Source organism: Pongo abelii, chromosome 14 (genome assembly GCF_028885655.2).
Source record: "Pongo abelii isolate AG06213 chromosome 14, NHGRI_mPonAbe1-v2.0_pri, whole genome shotgun sequence".
In the NCBI taxonomy this organism is placed as follows: Eukaryota; Metazoa; Chordata; class Mammalia; order Primates; family Hominidae; genus Pongo; species Pongo abelii.
Window position 1 is genome coordinate 28,852,621 of NC_071999.2, and position 20,329 is coordinate 28,872,949.

Consider the following 20,329-nt stretch of genomic DNA (forward strand, 5'->3'; position numbering starts at 1 on the left):
AAAGAATAAAAGAGAAAGCCTTAACTGTAAAAGTATAACTGCCAAAACATATAAATTGTTGAGGGAAAAATAGTAGTTTGGATACATGTGAAAAGCTAATTAATTTAGTGTTAGAAGATTAGAAACTTACCCAGAAAATAGTAGAAAAGAATAAAGAGAACATACTAAAGAAAAGACAAATGTTATGGAGGATAAAAACAGCCATCTAACATCTAGAATATGGAAATCTAAGAAGAAATGAAAACTAAAAATGCAAAATAAAATGTGAAAATTTATGATGATGAATTTCTCAGAATTCAAGAAAGAAGAAATAAATCAACTTTAAGTAACTAATGGAGATAAAGAGAAAATTCTAACACCTTCTAGAAAGAGCAAAAGACCTATGAAGGCACAACGACAGACCAACATCATAGCTCTCTATCCCATAAAGAAAGCTTCCACAGGATAAAGTCCACAGGATCAATATCATATTGGTGTTCTCTGAATATACTGTAATATGATTATTTTTAAAAAATCCACATTTGAAACTAAATTACACATTACTGAATAACTGTTGTGTTAAAAGGGAAATCACAAAATATTTTAAATACTAAGATAACTGATTGGCCGGGCACGGTGGCTCACGCCTGTAATCCCAGCACTTTGGGAGACCGAGGCGGGTGGATCGCCAGGTCAGGAGATCGATACTGTGCTGGTTAACACAGTGAAACCCCGTCCCTACTAAAAATACAAAAAAGTTAGCTGGGCATGGTGGCGGGCGCCTGTAGTCCCAGCTACTCAGGAGGCTGAGGCAGGAGAATGGCGTGAACCCAGGGGGCAGAGCTTGCAGTGAACCGAGATCACACCGCTGCACTCCAGGCTGGGTGACCGAGCGAGACTCTGTCTCAGAAAAAAAAAAAAAAAAAAAAAAAAAGAACTGATTGATAATAACATGACAAAGTTTGTAGGATACAATGAAGCAATATTTAGAAGAACATTTACTGATATATAAACATAAATAAGAAGTCGAGATGGTTAAAAGCAAAGAGTACACATTTAAGTACAGAGGTTGGAAAAGGGGCACAGGGCAAACCCTATGAAGTAACAAAGAAGCAAAACATAAGGTAAGCATAAATCAGTGAACTGGAGAAGAAAAAACCATGGAGAAGATTAAGAAAACAAAAATATGTCTCTTTGAAAAGATTACTACAATAGAGCTGTGGCAATAATAATCAAGAACAAAAAGAGTGAATATCCAAATAAAATGTACAAGAAGGGAGCATAACTAGAACACAACTAAAATTTTTTAAAATGAGATTATTCAATTATATGCTAATAAACGTGAAAACTTAGATGGAATGGAAAAATTCCTAGACAAATATAAAACACTAACATTAGTGCAAGAAAAGATATTTACATAGAAGTAGAATACTCAAGTAAGTAACAAAGAAATCAACCTAGAATTTAAAGTCCTTCCCTCTCCCAAACACCACAGGGCCCACATAGGTATTTTTCAAAATTTTTTAGAATATTGACATACTTACTACAAAATCTATGTCAACATATAAAGGCTCCATTAATAACTTAACTAATCATGGTAATAAAAAAAGGTGTAGGGATGCCATAAGTATCAATGGAGGAAAATATTGAGCTCAGAGATAAACCTATGTAGATGTATGTCATTGATGATGATTATATAAACAAGGAAAAAGGATGAACTGTTTCATAGATGGTATTTGGAAAATCGTCCTACCATTGGGAGAAAAATGAAACCAAATCCCTACCTAACACCATATTTAAGGGTAGACTCTAAGTAGATTAAAGCATTAAATGTGTAAATTAAAACTATGAGGATTAGAAATTACTTTTGTAGACTGAAAGTGGGAAAATTTCAAACTTCAAAAGTAAAATAATAAGGCAAAAAGTTCCGTCATGAAGAGAATGAAGAACAACAATGCCAAAGCTAACAGGCAGATGACCTATTGGAGAACATAACTTCAATGTCTAAAACTGACATGAAGGATGATTTGAATACATAAAGCGATAGTCCAAACTTTTGAATAGGATTGCATGCATCTGAGTCTGTTTAGTGTTGCCATAAGGGATACCTGAGGCTGGGTAATTTATAAAGAAGAGAGGTTTCTTTGGCTCACAGTTGTGTGCTGCACAAGAAGCCTGACACCAACATCTGCTTCTGAGGCTGCTCCCATTTACGGTGAAAGATGAAGGGGAACTGACATGTGCAGAGATCAAATGGCAAGTGGGGAAGTGACGTGGGGGAAGCTGCCGGTCTCTTTTTAAACCACCAGCTCTTGCAAGAACTAATAGAGTGAGTACTCACTCACCCTCACTCCCAGGGAGGGAATTAATCTATTCATCTTCCAAACACCTTCCATTAGGCCCCACCTCCAACACTGGGGATCGAATTTTAACATGAGGTTTGGGGGTACAAACCTCCAAACAATAGCACCATGTTTTGTTACTTGCTAAATTGTTTACAAATGTAATATAATCACTTTGAAAATTAAACATAATTTTAAAATAAATTTGATTAACTTATTCTAAAATATAAAATATTCAAAAAGAGCACATGTAAATTAACAAGACAAAGATAGGAACACTAGTGGAAAAATGGGCTAAGTTCATGAATGGACCATTACAGAAGAAATCCCAAATGCTATAAGAACATAAAATGATGCTCAAACTCATGAGTTATCACATAAATGCAAAGTAAAACATAATGCAATATGTTACCATCTATTTGATTATATAAATTAGAAAGTTTGATTATGTCAAGTGTTGTTGTGAATGTGTATGTGTAGGAACCATCATGCATTGTTGATGACATGCAGACTGGTATAACCATTGTGAGAGCAATAGGCAGTATTCAGTCAAATTCAAAATATGCAGTCCCATGGCCCATCAAGTCCTGTTTCATGTTCCCACAGAAATACTCAAACAGGCTTGTAGGGGTCTGGCATAAGGATAATCATTTGGCGGCAGTCTTTGTGAAGGCAAATGGTAGGAAGCAATATATGTGTTCCTCACTAGGGGATGCATGCTGTGGAATTTTTCATACCAGTTAAAAGCAACAACTAAAGGTATACACAAGAAGAATAATCTTATGTTCCTGAGCAAAAAACTAATAAAATGAGATACCGCTTAATACCATTTAAGTAAATTTAAAAACAAACACACATTGTCCAGGCAAAACAACAATACATAGTTTACCAGAACACATATAAATGTATATACTGTATATTAAACATATTAAAATTGTTGCATATATGCATATATCTGTATATGTCAATATGTATATCTGTACTCTCATCTATGTATTAAAAAGGCCTACAAGTAGCAATGAGCCAATGGCAATGAGCATACCAAATGCAAAATATTGGTTTCTAAAGGGCATCAGGTTCTTTGGGTAAATGGCTGATTCCAGGGCTGGGGAAATGCTCAAAAAGTGATGGGAACATGTCAAGTCAAAAGGACACAGGGGCGAGCTTTTAGGGAGTCCCACTGGCCAAATATGGGACCATTTAAACAACAAAATAAATAATGACAGAAAGGATTGTAATTCATTGAAATAATGTAAGAATTTATAAGTTCATAGTAATAGTGAATAAATAGGGGTAGGAATAGTTCTCCTTATAATAGAATGATACTTATTAAACACAGAAAAACTACTTTTTTTAAAAAAAAATCACCATTTTGTAACAATCAGTTATAACTGATTCACATAAAAATCAATGAATGCTAAAACTAGTGCATGAAAGTTTTATGTGGAACAGGATACTGAACATTGAAGATAGTTTTAACATAGACTGAAAGTATCTCCCCCTAAAGTGGATACTAATTATAAACTGAATAATATTTACTTGTCAGTGAATAAATCTGGCAATACCTCTCAACCACAATAGAGATATGAACCATAAAACAGTGTAATATTCAACAGAGGAGTTACTTAATCTGAAAGTGGTATTCAAATCCCTCATCTATCCTTTAAAAGGCCAAGAAATTATTTCCTGCCATCTCATATAAAAGAAGTTGTAATATTCTACGAGCTTGCATTTAGGTTGTCTCTGAAAAGAGTCTGATGAATAACTTGACAATAAGAAAGTGAATGCTGAGATTTTAGAGTGAATAGACATTTTAATCTCATAGTCTACTTTTTGTTAACTAACTCACCCCTCTCACATTTCAAAAATATCTAAAAATAGCTGTTAGACATTCTATTAAGTCCTCCTGGTGAAAATGGAAATATTTGGAGATTCCATCTTTGCATCATCTTCCTATATCCCACTTTTAAACATTTTTGGCATTGAAAATTATTCTTCAAATGAATTTTAGATATCACATATGCTTAGTAAACTTCAAATCTGCAAGTGGTGAATAGATAATCTGCACGGGAAACACTTTTTTTTTTTTTTGAGACAGAGTTTCACTCTGTCGCCCAGGCTGCAGTGCAGTGGTGCTGTCTCAGCTCAGTGCAACTTCTGCTTCCCGGATTCAAGTGATTCTTCTGCCTCAGCCTCCTGAGTAGCTGGGATTACAGGCGTGCACCACCATGCCCAGCTAATTTTTGTATTTTTAGTAGAGACGGGGTTTTACCATATTGGCCAGGCTGGTCTCAAACTCGTGACCTCGTGGTCCTCCTGACTCAGCCTCCCAAAGTGCTGGGATTACAGGCTTGAGCCATCATGCCCAGTCGGAAAACACTTTTGACAAACACACAAGCATTTCCTTTTGTAGAATCCTTGGGCCATATTAAGGGTATTGTTAAGCTGGCATCTCATAAAGTGTATAGAATAAAACACTAATTTGGGGAGATGTTAAAAGGGAATAGTAACAACAGCAGCAGCACTTATATTATTTAAATGTAGAAAATTAATTCAAAATATAAAAGAAATTTTGGTGACTATATTTGTAATCTTACGATAAGAAATAACTTTCTGAGTATAACACAAACAGCATTGGTTATAAAAGTACCAATTATATTTGAACACTCGAAGCTTGCTATAAAGCTCTATGTAAGGTTGCTGTATTTTACTTTAAACATCAAATGCAAAAATATATTAGAGATTTGCCACATGGAGTGGTGATATGACAATTTATTTGAACAACAAAATTCCTTGAATCTAAAAGATATGGTAAATATGACTTACTGAAGACCTAACTTTTTAGAAAGAATTTTAGAATCAGTGTCCAGAAAACTATTTTCCCATGAATAATTCTGAGACTGAATTTCACAAACCTGAATTCCTCCCATCTCCAATATATATTATGACATCACCTTTCATTGTTGACTCCAGCACAGATTTCTGATGCCAATTCATTGGGGTCAGTGCAAAGGATTGAAAGGTAAATAGTAAGAAACAACATAAATGCATACACGACTTTTTTTTTTGGTTCAAATTGGCTATGATTGCACTACAAATTACAATGTGTTGTCCCTAAAAATTCTCATGTAAATCTGTTATTTGGCACCTGGTACTTCATTTTTCTCTAGAAAGAAGTCTTTATGTGTTGGTAATAAAAATTGTTTAGGACTCTCAAAAAAGTTTAATGAATCAAGATTTAAATACAGCTCTTTATTACTGAACCTGATCATCATGTGTGGCAGCAAATTTAACTTAAATTTGCTTCAAATTCATGTTCCATTTGCAGGCACACATTATTCTTGCCCATTTTGATTTCCTAATTATCAAGTCCCTGCACTACCTTTATGCTCTTCATGAGTCACAGATATCTTTGCTTCCCCTCAAATAGGATCAAGTGACAAACCTGAGGCAGGGGCTCCATCCAATATGATGATGGCTTTGAGTTTGGGGCACCAGCTCTGAAGGGTGAGGGACAGATACAGGGTCTCTTAGTTCCTTTCTTTCTGCTGAGGGCTCCTCTGGTGCCTGTCCAATGCTACCACCTTCTTTCTCCAAGTAGGATTCTCTCCTCTTTTGGATCACTCTTCAGAGAATCTCATACACAGGCATTCTGATAGTTTTCTAAGGTTTTGGCTGCTAATTACTTGGGGTCACAAACAATCTTTGAGTACCAAGCATCCCTCTTCTGACCTGATCTTATTTTTTCCACTCTGGTTCAAAAACAATGTTACCTAAAGATGCTTAAAGTCTCTGATAGAAAGCTGTTATTGCCATTGATGCTCCCAGTATTTGTCACCACTTAGATCACTCAACTCATCCATTGTGGTCATAGTTGTCAGAGCATACAGTAGAATCTGTTAGTGAATCCATAACTCTACCAAAGAGTAAAAAGCACATACAAAAAATAAAGTCAGATATTTTGGAAGGCAATCAGGATGTTAATCTCAACAGTATTTCAGGACACAAAAAATAAAATCAGAGGAATTTTGAACTAAAGAAACAATTTCAGGATATAGCACTAGTACTTCTGAGACTGTGTGTGTGTGTGTGTGTGTGAGAGAGAGAGAGAGAGAGAGAGAGAGACAGACAGAGAGAAAAGACACAGAAAAAAGAAAGAAAATGTAAGAATAATGAATGTTTCCATATCAATGGCTAGTTCCTGGTCATCCTTGGTAGGAAATAAACAAGTAGGTAAGTCAAGCATAGCCTTAATTACGTTTAAAACATTTTGTGAACTTAAAGTGGATTATGTGTTTACAATGATTTTGTTTTCTTTTTGTCTGGATTCATTTTTTTAAAGTTATATGGCTATATTTTACAATATCAAGACTTCCTAGCACCGAAACCCCTGGCTTGGCTAATTTAATCTCTCTGCAACTTCATTTCCTCATCTGTAAGTCAAGACACATGCAAAATACACTCCACATCTGTCAACTTCATAAAACCATGCTGAATATTCAGCATTTTGCAAATATTGGTTTTTAGACGACCTGCTCTCTACACCATATATTATGCCATAAAAATCAGTATGTGGCAATATAAACGGATACATATTTTCAGTTTCAAATACACAAACATTCTCATCAAGGTAATACACTCCCAAGATTCAAGAATTAATGCTCTTCGCCACAATTTTCTAACTTTTCAAACGTTTAAATAAGTTTAAGAAACTGATCACACACATTTTTTTGCTGCTGCTAAAAATTGGGATTCTCTAAGAGTGTGCTGAGGTTTCTTAACTTATTTGACCACAGAACCTCTTTCTCACAGTGGAAATGTGTGAGAAACACATTTTGGAAACAATATATTAAATGGTATCTTTTTATGTCTTTAAGAAAAGTTTTCCTACACACACTAATTTTGGACTCTGATCAATAGCTCAAACCTTTAAGCACAGATAGACATTAATATTGTGCTATTCTTTCAGCCTGTGAGGAAAGGAATGCCAGAGTTCAAATTATCAAATCTCGTTAGCCTGGTCTGAGGGCCATGAGGGGAACCTTTCAAGTTCAAAGTGGGTGTTCTCATGTCCTTGAATGGCTCCCGGAAATTCATCCAGGTCTCAGGAAAAACAATACCTTTTACAAAAAGAAAGGCATCTACAGGCATCCGCTACTTTTCAGCAGGATGAATAATTGGATTGTCTATGCAGAATACACTAATAAATCATAACGGGAAAATGTTCAAAACACCAAAAAGATAAGAATTTGAGTTTCTGACATAAGCAGCCTTATTAAATGATTACTGGATTTTTCAGACATCCTCTAATGAGGAAGAGAACTGGAAGACACTCAAATTACTCCAGATTCAGGTGACAAGCCAGGATTGCTAAGCAAGTTCCTTGGGAAACTAATCTCCAAAAAGGGCACGAGGCATCCATAGATGTTACCTGAACTCCTTTCAGGGAGAGTATTGCATGAAGTCTGAAATAATACTTTGATAAGCTGCTTTGGGGCACAGAATGACTTCCCTCATGGGACATGAATAAGTAGCTAGCTAAATTGCCCTCTAAGGAAGGGGAGAATTGCAAACTGTCCTAAACTAAAGTGGTCATGCAGAATTCTTAAATGCTTTTTGGTAGATAGGAGCAACCACAGAAGTTTGAGTTAGGTGAAGGTTAGCTACACCTTTATAATCATGCTAGAAGTTATAATGAAAAGTAGGTCTCTGACCAAATCTGCCACACATACAGATATTCATTTAACAAAACATTCAGTAGCAAGCAGGCACAGTACATAAGCTTTTGTAAGCTTTCTGTACTTTAGGTGCTCCAAGCATGAAAGCTTCATTCTCAACAGATTCCTAATGTTCCAGAGGCCAAAATCTTCCTAAACCTTCCTGGAGATAGGACCATATGAGGATCAAGCCTTGGGTGTCGTCTCCAGATATACACTACAGGCCACCCTCATACACCTGTATCCTGTTTATGCGAGGGTGGGCTGTCTCCAAAACACGTTAGTTGATTCACAGATCTTAAAATGTCATATAATTGTAACATCCATCATGCTGCTTTGTAAGCCACCAATCTCACTAATAATAACCCATTTGTGACCTTCACTGTAATAATTGACAATGTTTCAGGTGTTAATTGAGATGGGACCACTGAAGCCCTTTTGGTGGCCATCTCTGTGGAGTGGCTTCCTGAGCTGAACACTAGCTCACCATCCTTGAACACAGCATCCACCATTAGGGCAACCAGCTGCCCCTGTAGGAAAGATTAAAGTGACCAGTATATGCATATTATCACACTGCCTAAAATGTCATATTTTTAAGGACATTAACAGGCATAGAATGAGGCTTGGTTTGTTTTTTAAATTTTTTCTATTTCTATTATTTTTCTATCTAATTATTTTTCTATTTCTATTTGCTGGGTCACAGACAACAGCAAATTCCATACCTTCGGAGTTATACCAGCTCATCTGCAGTAGGAGTAGAAATATCAAAGCTCTCAGTCTACCACCTTGTGCTCCAGAGATGTGGCCTAAGCACGTCTTTGGACGTGAACCAGGGCAACCCAAGGCAGAGCTGGATTTCTGGGAGTTTCTCCCTGTAAGCCCTGGACCTGCTTACCTACAGATCAGACTGCTTCCAGTGCCATTGCCAGTCAGAAGAGCCTGGGGTCTGTTCAGCTGCTAGAATAACACAAGTCTGAGGTCTTGTGTCTTCAGCACAACATTCTCTAAGAGGGAGAAATTTAATCAAGATCCTGTTAGCAGTTTTCTCTCTTGTTGCCTTTCAAGATTATGGCTTTTCTTTTTTCATTTTTTAGTTCCCAAAACCAAGCTTGTTAAATCAAATCTTGACCCAATTCCTGGCAAGTAACAAGGTTGTTGCTGTTTGGCCTTACACCCACTGGTTGTCCCCCAGTACCCTGAGGATGAGGGGACTCTGTAAGGTCCCTGGGAGGGGAAAGGAATGTCAATTAGTGGTCCCCCCAGCTGGGTATAAGCAAACTTTCCTGTCTATGGGCCCCAGAGACCACCTTCTAGTTCCCCCGCCAAAACTTTACATGATTTTAATTCTCCTGATGAGGATGAGAGGACAGCATTAGCCAACAGAGAGGGCAGGGGATGGGATGGGACTCCCCTGATCAGAGACCTCACCTCTAGGTCTTTACCTTGTATTGAGAATAAGTCAGTTCTGTAATAAGAACTCTGTGTCCATGGCAACCCCAAACAGAATCCTGGTGCTCTTGTGATTCTTGTAGAGTGGGGAATAGAACGAGCTTGGCCCCAGACTGCAGAGACTTAAAAACATGCTCTTCTGCCATACATACAGATACTCATTAAAGATGAGGGAGAAGGGCATGGGGTGAGGGAGAATGTACCAAAACCAAAGACCACAGGATAATAACCTCAGAGCAGAGACTATCTCTCCAGTTATTTTTTCTTTTGTATGTAATGGAGGGGATTCTTCCTGTTTACTCTGATGAAGAAGTTTACATCAAGTGCTCAGCTTCCTTTGTGGGTTAGAAAGAATAACCAGAGGGCTCAGGTATCCTCTCTGAATAACTATGTTTGTCTAGTGTTGTCTAGACAATATTAAATTTCACTAAAATAGACAAGGTTGATAGGACTTGGGGGGATACTTCATTGACTCAAGCTATCATTTTATAGGATTGTGAGAAAACAAATAGTTGTACATTTAAAATACATTCATATTCTAGCTAGAAGAGAGGATTTTGAATGTTCTTACATCAAAGAAATGGTAAATGTTTAAGGCGATGGATATGCTAATTACCATGATTTGATCATTATACAATGTAAAATGTACTGAAACATCACATTATACTTCATAAATATGTACAATTTATTATGTGTCAATTAAAATTTTGAGTATAAGAAAAAATAAACTTCAATTGTAAGAAAACAACCCAACTTTTTAAAAATGGGCAAAACGTGCACAGATACTTCACTAATAAAGATTTGCAACTGGCAAATAAGCAAATGAAAAAATGGTCATCATCACTAGCTATTAGAGAACTGCACATTAAAACTACAATAAGAAACCACTAGATACCTATTAGAATATCTAAAATTAGAAAGATGGCGTGTTGACAAAGATAGAGAGAAACTGAAACTCTCATACAATGCCACGAATGTAAAGTGCTAGATCCACTGTGGAAAACAGTTTGTTTCTTAAGAAGTTAATTAGGTCTTCCATTTCCCACTCCAACACGTAGAGAACTTGGAAGTCATCACTCTCATCTTCACAACAGAAAAAAAGATAATCAAACTGAAAATCAACAACTTTTCTTAGATCTGTCGGAGAATACAGGTCACAGGGAAACCACTTCCTCAAAAACTAGAGAGATGGGTGACTATAGAAAATCACAGTTTACCTGAGAGCAGAAGCCACAGAGCCAGTAATTGGTAGGAACACTTCAATGGTAATCAATAAATTACTGGTGGCTGAGTGTGGACTCGCTTGAGAGTTAAAAGCTTGTTGGAGTCCCGTCTTGGGAGCCCCTTAGACTTTCATGAATTTTACTTCCAGAAACCCCACCAGGTTCTCATGATGAAGGCTGAAGAAAATTTCCTCAGGCTCTTTACACAAGGAAAAGGGAAAAGCAACCATTTCAAAATATGCCCTAATTGGGGGATAGAGAGAGTGAGTGGGTATAGCAACCATTTTGAAATATGCCCAGAGCATTCTATTCTCTGTGTGAAAGACCTGCTCTAAAGAAAAACTGCTTTATCAGGGCCTTGTCTGACATAGGGGAAAAGCAATAAGACAACTCTAAACCCCTCTAGCTTTCCTGTTCCACATAAAAGGAGAGGAAGAAAAAGAAATCATTACTAATATCATAAAAAAATGTATACCTATGTTTTTGTCTAAGAGCATAGTTTGGGATCTTACATTTAGATACTTCTTCCATTTGAGGTTAATTTTTCTGTATGATGTGAGAAAGAGATCTAACTTCATTCATTTGTATGTGGATATCCAGTTGTTCCAGCACCATTTGCTGAAGAGACTGTTCTTTTCCACTCAATAGTCTTGGTACCCTTGTGGAAAATCAATTGACCTTAAATGTATGGATTTACTTCTGGACTCTCAATTCTATTCCATTGATCTACATGTCTATCCTTATTCTAGTACTATGCAACTTTAACCACTATAGCTTTATAGTAAGTTTTGAAATAATAAAGTGTGGACTCTGCAACTTCATTGTTCTTCTTCAAGATTGTTTTGGTTATTCAGAGTCCCTTGCATTTTCCAACGAATCTTAGATCAGCAAGTCAATTTCTGCAAAAAGAGAGGCTAGGATTTTGATAGGAACTGAGTTGAATATGTATATCAATTTGTGGAGTACTGTCATCTTAATAGTAATGTCTTCCATTCAATAAATACAGAATGTGTATCCATTTATTTAGGTCTTAATCACTTTCAATAATGTTTTGTAGTCTTACATTTCTTTTGTTTTTGTCTTATTTTTTAATGCTATTGTAAATAAAATTACTTTCTGAATTTCATTTTGAGCCTACTCATTGCTAATGTTTCTAAATATAACTGATTTTTTTGCACACTGATCTTATATCTTTTGTGAACTCAGTTGTTGCTCCAGCAGGTTTGTTGTTGTTGTGGGTTCCTTAGATTTTCTATATACAACATTATTTATCTGCAAAAAATAGAGTTTCCCTTTTTCCATTCCAATCTAGATGTTTTTTATTTTTTTTTTATTTCTTTTTTGTTGTTGGTTTTTTTTTTTTTTTTGTCTACTTGTCCTGGGCTAGAATCTCCAGTACAAAGTTGAATAGAGAAAGCATGTCTTGAGGAAGACCTCCGGTCTACAGCTCCCAGCGTGAGCGACGCAGAAGATGGGTGATTTCTGCATTTCCATCTGAGGTACCCGGTTCATCTCACTAGGGAGTGCCAGACAGTGGGCACAGGACAGTGGGTGCAGCGCACCGGGCGCCAGCCGAAGCAGGGCGAGGCATTGCCTCACTTGGGAAGCGCAAGGGGTCAGGGAGTTCCCTTTCCTGCTCAAGGAAAGGGGTGACAGACGGCAACTAAAAAATCGGGCCACTCCCACCCGAATACTGTGCTTTCCTGACGGGCTTAGGAAACGGCCTACCAGGAGATTATATCCGGCACCTGGCGCGGAGGGTCCTACGCCCACGGAGTCTGGCTGATTGCTAGCACAGCAGTCTGAGATCAAACTGCAAGGCGGCAGCGAGGCTGGGGGAGGGGCGCCCGCCATTGCCCAGGCTCACTTAGGTAAACAAAGCAACCAGGAAGCTGGAACTGGGTGGAGCCCACCACAGCTCAAGGAGGCCTGCCTGCCTCTGTAGGCTCCACCTCTGGGGGCAGGGCACAGACAAACAAAAAGACAGCAGTAACCTCTGCAGACTTAAATGTCCCTGTCTGACAGCTTTGAGGAGAGCAGTGGTTCTCCCAGCACGCAGCTGGAGATGTGAGAACAGGCAGAATGCCTCTTCAAGAGGGTCCCTGACCCCTGACCCCCGAGCAGCCTAACTGGGAGGCACCCCCCAGTAGGGGCAGACTGACACCTCACACAGCCTGGTACTCCTCTGAGACAAAACTTCCAGAGGAACAATCAGACAGCAGCATTCGCAGATCATGAAAATCCGTGGTTCTGCAGACACCGCTGCTGATACCCAGGCAAACAGGGTCTGGAGTGGACCTCTAGCAAACTCCAACAGACCTGCAGCTGAGGGTCCTGTCTGTTAGAAGGAAAACTAACAAACAGAAAGGACATCCACACCAAGAACCCATCTGTACAACACCATCATCAAAGACGAAAAGTAGATAAAACCACAAAGATGGGGAAAAAACAGAGCAGAAAAACTGGAAACTCTAAAAAGCAGAGCGCCTCTCTTCCTCCAAAGGAACGCAGTTCCTCACCAGCAATGGAACAAAGCTGGACGGAGAATGACTTTGATGAGTTGAGAGAAGAAGGCTTCAGACGATCAAACTACTCCGAGCTACAGGAGGAAATTCAAACCAAAGGCAAAGAAGTTGAAAACTTTGAAAAAACTTTAGACAAATGTATAACTAGAATAACCAATACAGAGAAGCGCTTAAAGGAGCTGACGGAGCTGAAAGCCAAGGCTCGAGAACTATGTGAAGAATGCAGAAGCCTCAAGAGCCGATGTGACCAACTGGAAGAAAGGGTATCAGTGATGGAAGATGAAATGAATGAAATGAAGCAAGAAGGGAAGTTTAGAGAAAAAAAGAATAAAAAGAAACGAACACAGCCTCCAAGAAATATGGGACTATGTGAAAAGACCAAATCTGCATCTGATTGGTGTACCTGAAAGTGACGGGGAGAATGGAACCAAGTTGGAAAACACTCTGCAAGATATTATCCAGGAGAACTTCCGCAATCTAGCAAGGCAGGCCAACATTCAGATTCAGGAAATACAGAGAACACCACAAAGATACTCCTCGAGAAGAGCAACTCCAAGACACATAATTGTCAGATTCACCAAAGTTGAAATGAAGGAAAAAATGTTAAGGGCAGCCAGAGAGAAAGATCGGGTTACCCACAAAGGGAAGCCCATCAGACTAACAGCGGATCTCTCGGCAGAAACTCTACAAGCCAGAAGAGAGTGGGGGCCAATATTCAACATTCTTAAAGAAAAGAATTTTCAAGCCAGAATTTCATATCCAGCCAAACTAAGCTTCATAAGTGAAGGAGAAATAAAATACTTTACAGACAAGCAAATGCTGAGAGATTTTGTCACCACCAGGCCTGCCCTAAAAGAGCTCCCGAAGGAAACCCTAAACATGGAAAGGCACAACCGGTACCAGCCGCTGCAAAATCATGCCAAAATGTAAAGACCGTGGAGACTAGGAAGAAACTGCATCAACTAACGAGCAAAATAACCAGCTAACATCATAATGACACAATCAAATTCACACATAAGAATATTAACTTTAAATGTAAATGGACTAAATGCTCCAATTAAAAGACACAGAATGGCAAATTGGATAAAGACTCAAGACCCATCAGTGTGCTGTATTCAGGAAACCCATCTCATGTGCAGAGACACACATAGGCTCAAAACAAAAGGATGGAGGAAGATCTACCAAGCAAATGGAAAACAAAAAAAGGCAGGGGTTGCAATCCTAGTCTCTGATAAAGCAGACTTTAAACCAACAAAGATCAAAAGAGACAAAGAAGGCCATTACATAATGGTAAAGGGATCAATTTGACAAGAGCTAACTATCCTAAATATATATGCACCCAATACAGGAGCACCCAGATTCATAAAGCAAGTCCTGAGTGACCTACAAAGAGACTTAGACTCCCACACAATAATAATGGGAGAGTTTAACACCCCACTGTCAACATTAGACAGATCAACGAGACAGAAAGTTAACAAGGATACCCAGGAATTGAACTCAGCTCTGCACCAAGCGGATCTAATAGACATCTACAGAACTCTTCACCCCAAATCAACAGAATATACATTTTTTTCAGCACCACACCACACCTACTCCAAAATTGACCACATAGTTGGAAGTAAAGCTCTCCTCAGCAAATGTAAAAGAACAGAAATTATAACAAACTGTCTCTCAGACCACAGTGCAATCAAACTAGAACTCAGGATTAAGAAACTCACTCAAAACTGCTCAACTACATGGAAACAGAACAACCTGCTCCTGAATGACTACTGGGTACATAACGAAATGAAGGCAGAAATAAAGATGTTCTTTGAAACCAACGAGAACCAAGACACAACATACCAGAATCTCTGGGACACATTCAAAGCAGTGTGTAGAGGGAAATTTATAGCACTAAATGCCCACAAGAGAAAGCAGGAAAGATCCAAAATTGACACCCTAACATCACAATTAAAAGAACTAGAAAAGCAAGAGCAAACACATTCAAAAGCTAGCAGAAGGCAAGAAATAACTAAAATCAGAGCAGAACTGAAGGAAATAGAGACACAAAAAACCCTTCAAAAAATTAATGAATCCAGGAGCTGGTTTTTTGAAAGGATCAAGAAAATTGATAGATCGCTAGCAAGACTAATAAAGAAAAAAAGAGAGAAGAATCAAATAGACACAATAAAAAATGATAAAGGGGATATCACCACCGATCCCACAGAAATACAAACCACCATCAGAGAATACTACAAACACCTCTATGCAAATAAACTAGAAAATCTAGAAGAAATGGATAAATTCCTGGACACATACACTCTCCCAAGACTAAACCAGGAAGAAGTTGAATCTCTGAATAGACCAATAACAGGATCTGAAATTGTGGCAATAATCAATAGCTTACTAACAAAAAAGAGTCCAGGACCAGATGGATTCACAGCCAAATTCTACCAGAGGTACAAGGAGGAGCTGGTACCATTCCTTCTGAAACTATTCCAATCAATAGAAAAAGAGGGAATCCTCCCTAACTCATTTTATGAGGCCAGCATCATCCTGATACCAAAGCCTGGCAGAGACACAACCAAAAAAGAGAATTTTAGACCAATATCCTTGATGAACATCGATGCAAAAATCCTCAATAAAATACTGGCAAACCGAATCCAGCAGCACATCAAAAAGCTTATCCACCATGATCAAGTGGGCTACATCCCTGGGATGCAAGGCTGGTTCAACATATGCAAATCAATAAACGTAATCCAGCATATAAACAGAACCAAAGACAAAACCATGTGATTATCTCAATTGATGCAGAAAAGGCCTTTGACAAAATTCAACAACACTTCATGCTAAAAACTCTCAATAAATTAAGTATTGATGGGACATATCTCAAAATAATAAGAGCTATCTATGACAAACCCAGAGCCAATATCATACTGAATGGGCAAAAACTGGAAGCATTCCCTTTGAAAACTGGCACAAGATGGGGATGCCCTCTCTCACCACTCCTATTCAACATAGTGTTGGAAGTTCTGGCCAGGGCAATTAGGCAGGAGAAGGAAATAAAGGGTATTCAATTAGGAAAAGAGGAAATCAAATTGTCCCTGTTTGCAGATGACATGATGTATATCTAGAAAACCCCATTGTCTCAGCCCAAAATCTCCTTAAGCTGATAAGCAACTTCAGCAAAGTCTCAGGATACAAAATCAATGTACAAAAATCACAAGCATTTTTATACACCAATAACAGACAAACAGAGAGCCAAATCATGAGTGAACTCCCATTCACAATTGCTTCAAAGAGAATAAAATACTTAGGAATCCAACTTACAAGGGACGTGAAGGACCTCTTCAAGGAGAACTATAAACCACTGCTCAAGGAAATAAAAGAGGATACAAACAAATGGAAGAACGTTCCATGCTCATGGGTAGGAAGAATCAATATCATGAAAATGGCCATACTGCCCAAGGTAATTTATAGATTCAATGCCATCCCCATCAAGCTACCAATGACTTTCTTCACAGAATTGGAAAAAACTACTTTAAAGTTCATATGGAACAAAAAAAGAGCCTGCATCACCAAGTCAATCCTAAGCCAAAAGAACAAAGCTGGAGGCATCACGCTACCTGACTTCAAACTATACTACAAAGCTACAGTAACCAAAACAGCATGGTACTGGTACCAAAACAGAGATATAGATCAATGGAACAGAACAGAGCCCTCAGAAATAAGGCCGCATATCTACAACTATCTGATCTTTGACAAACCTGAGAAAAACAAGCAATGGGGAAAGGATTCCCTATTTAATAAATGGTGCTGGGAAAACTGGCTAGCCATATGTAGAAAGCTGAACCTGGATCCCTTCCTTACACCTTATACAAAAATTAATTCAAGATGGATTAAAGACTTAAATGTTAGAACTAAAACCATAAAAACCCTAGAAGAAAACCTAGGCATTACCATTCAGGACATAGGCATGGGCAAGGACTTCATGTCTAAAACACCAAAAGCAATGGCAACAAAAGCCAAAATTGACAAATGGGATCTAATTCAACTAAAGAGCTTCTGCACAGCAAAAGAAACTACCATCAGAGTGAACAGGCAACCTACAAAATGGGAGAAAATTTTCTCAACCTACTCATCTGACAAAGGGCCAATATCCAGAATCTACAATTAACTCAAACAAATTTACAAGAAAAAAAAAAAACCCATCAAAAAGTGGGCGAAGGATATGAACAGACACTTCTCAAAAGAAGACATTTATGCAGCCAAAAGACACATGAAAAAATGCTCATCATCACTGGCCATCAGAGAAATGCAAATCAAAACCACAATGAGATAATATCTCACACCAGTTAGAATGGCAATCATTAAAAAGTCAGGGAACAACAGGTGCTGGAGAGGATGTGGAGAAATAGGAACACTTTTACACTGTTGGTGGGACTGTAAACTAGTTCATCCCTTGTGGAAGTCAGTGTGGCGATTCCTCAGGGATCTAGAACTAGAAATACCATTTGACCCAGCCATCCCATTAGTGGGTATATACCCAAAGGACTATAAATCATGCTGCTATAAAGACACATGCACACGTATGTTTATTGCGGCACTATTCACAATAGCAAAGACTTGGAACCAACCCAAATGTCCAACAATGATAGACTGGATTAAGAAAATGTGGCACATATACACCATGGAATACTATGCAGCCATAAAAAATGATGAGTTCATGTTTTTTGTAGGGACATGGATGAAATTGGAAATCATCATTCTCAGTAAACTATCACAAGGAGAAAAAACCAAACACCGCATGTTCTCACTCATAGATGGGAACTGAACAATGAGAACACATGGACACAGGAAGGGGAACATCACACTCTTGGGGACTGTTGTGGGGTCGGGGGAGGGGGGAGGGATAGCATTAGGAGATATACCTAATGCTAAATGGCAAGTTAATGGGTGCAGCACACCAGCATGGCACATGTATACATATGTAACTAACCTGCACATTGTGCACATGTACCCTAAAACTTAAAGTATAATAATTAAAAAAAAAAAAACTTAAAAAAAAAAAGAAAAAGCATGTCTTGTTCCTCATCTTAGGAGAAAAGCTTTAAGACTTTCACCACTAAGTTTAATGTTAGCTGTTGGTTTTTCGTAATTTTTACTAGATTATCTAAGGGTTTAGGGTTTTTATGGTTATTATGTACCTAACCTATTTACCACATTTTTGGGTTCTTTTCTTTTTTTTCTTGATCCGGCTAGCTAAGCTATCAATTTTGTTGATCTTTTCAAATAACTTTTGGTTTTGTTTATTTTCTCTATTGTTTTTCTGCTTGCTATTTTATTTATTTTCACTCTAAAATTTATTATATCCTTGCTTTATTTGCTTTGGTTTCAGTTTGCTCTTCTTTTTCTAGTTTCTTTAGGTGGAAAGTTGAATTATTCATTGATATCTTTCTTCCACTCTAATGTAAGAATTTACACCTATAATTTTGCGTTTAAGCATGGAATTAGCTGCATTCCACAAATTTTGAGATGTGGAATCATTGTTTTCATTCATCTCAAAATATGTTCTGATTTCTCTTGGATTTCTCCTATGACCAATTGATTAAGAGTACATTGTTTCATTTCCATATATTTGTGAACTTCCCAAATTTCCTTCTCTTACTATTCTAACTTCATTTTATTGCAGTTGAGAACATGTTTTGTATGATTTAAATCTTTTATTGAGAGTTGTTTTATTGCCCAGCATATGGTCTTTCCTGGAGAATGTTCCATGTGCACTTATAGAGACTGTATACTCTGTTGTTGGATGGAGAATGCTACAGATATCTGTTAAATCTAGTTGGTTTATAGTATTATTCAAGTCTTATATTTTCTTTTTGATTTTCTGCCCAATTGTCTAGCTGTTAACGAAAGTGGGGAATTGAAGTCCTCAACTATGATTGCTGAATTGTTTCTCCCTTCAATTCTGTCATTTTTTTCTTCATGGACACTTTGGGGCTCTGTTATGTATTTTTGATGGATTGATTCTCATTATTATAAAATCTCCTTTGTTGTTAATTAAAATTTTTCCCTTTAAGTCTGTTTTTTTTTCTAATTTTGTATCATGATTCCATCTCCTTATTTATTTATTTAGTTTTTTGGTTACTGTTTGCTTGTTATATCTTTTTCTATATTTTTACTTTCAATCTATTTGAGTCTTGGTCTAAAGCATGTCTCTTATAGACAGCGTGTAGTAGGATCATATCCTTGAATTCATTCTGCAAATTTCTTCCTTTTAAATTGAGAGAAATTTCCATTTAATACAATCATTGATAAAGTAAGATTTATGCTAAATAGTTTTAGAGTGTACAATTTTTATTTCTTTGTCATTTCCTTTACTACATTTTTGAGTTGTTTTCTTAGTTGTTGCCCTGGATATTGCAATTAACATGTTGATTTATAACTATGTAGTTCATATTAATACCAACTTAATTACAATAGTATACATAAACTTTTTCCTATGTCAATCCATTCCCTCTCTCTTCCATTGTGCTGTTAATGTCATATAAAACATATCTTCATATGCTTTATGTTCATCAACCCATTTATGAGAACTGCTTTATGCTTATACTGCCTTTTATACTTACTCATATAGTTATCTTTCTCAGCTCTTTATTTCCTCATGTGGATTTGAGTTACTACGTAGTATTCTTTCATTTCAGCCTAAATGACTCCCATTAGTATTTCTCATAGAGATGTCTTCAAGCAACAAATTTTTTTAGTTTTGTTTACCAAGGAATGTCTTAAATGTCTTAAGATGCTTAATGTCTTACATTTCTCCTTCAACATTGAAGGATATTTTTGCTACATGTAGAACTCTTGATTAATAAGTCTCATTAGACCCTTAGTAGCCATCCTGATTATCACACCAACTATCATGGCATCACAGGGGTTGTATACAAGTAACCTTTATTTCACTTCATATTTGCCCCAATATGCAGTGGTAATTATCCTGGCAATTTGGATATGCCAGAGAGAAGCCACAATGTGCTTCCTTTAAGTGAAAAGATGAAAGTCTCTGACATCATAAGAAAAGAAAAATATTATAGGCTGAGGTTGCTAAGATTTAC

General features: G+C 37.4%; 1 protein-coding gene across 5 annotated transcripts in view; it reads right to left on the minus strand.

Moving 5' to 3' along the window:
• The window catches only part of LOC100437575 (phosphatidylinositol 3,4,5-trisphosphate 3-phosphatase TPTE2-like), a 150,822-nt gene that overhangs the window by 91,797 nt on the left and 38,696 nt on the right, over positions 1-20,329 (minus strand). The window contains exons 1-2 of one of the 5 annotated variants that reach the window (XM_063714780.1): positions 9,481-12,084; positions 8,934-9,042 (exon numbers count right to left, since the gene is read on the minus strand). The exons of 3 other annotated variants lie outside the window; for them this stretch is intronic. The gene's annotated coding sequence lies outside the window, so the exon portion shown is untranslated. Of the gene's footprint in view, positions 1-8,933; positions 9,043-9,372; positions 12,085-20,329 lie in introns of those variants that run through there. One more of the 5 variants, XM_063714779.1, reaches the window with a different exon arrangement.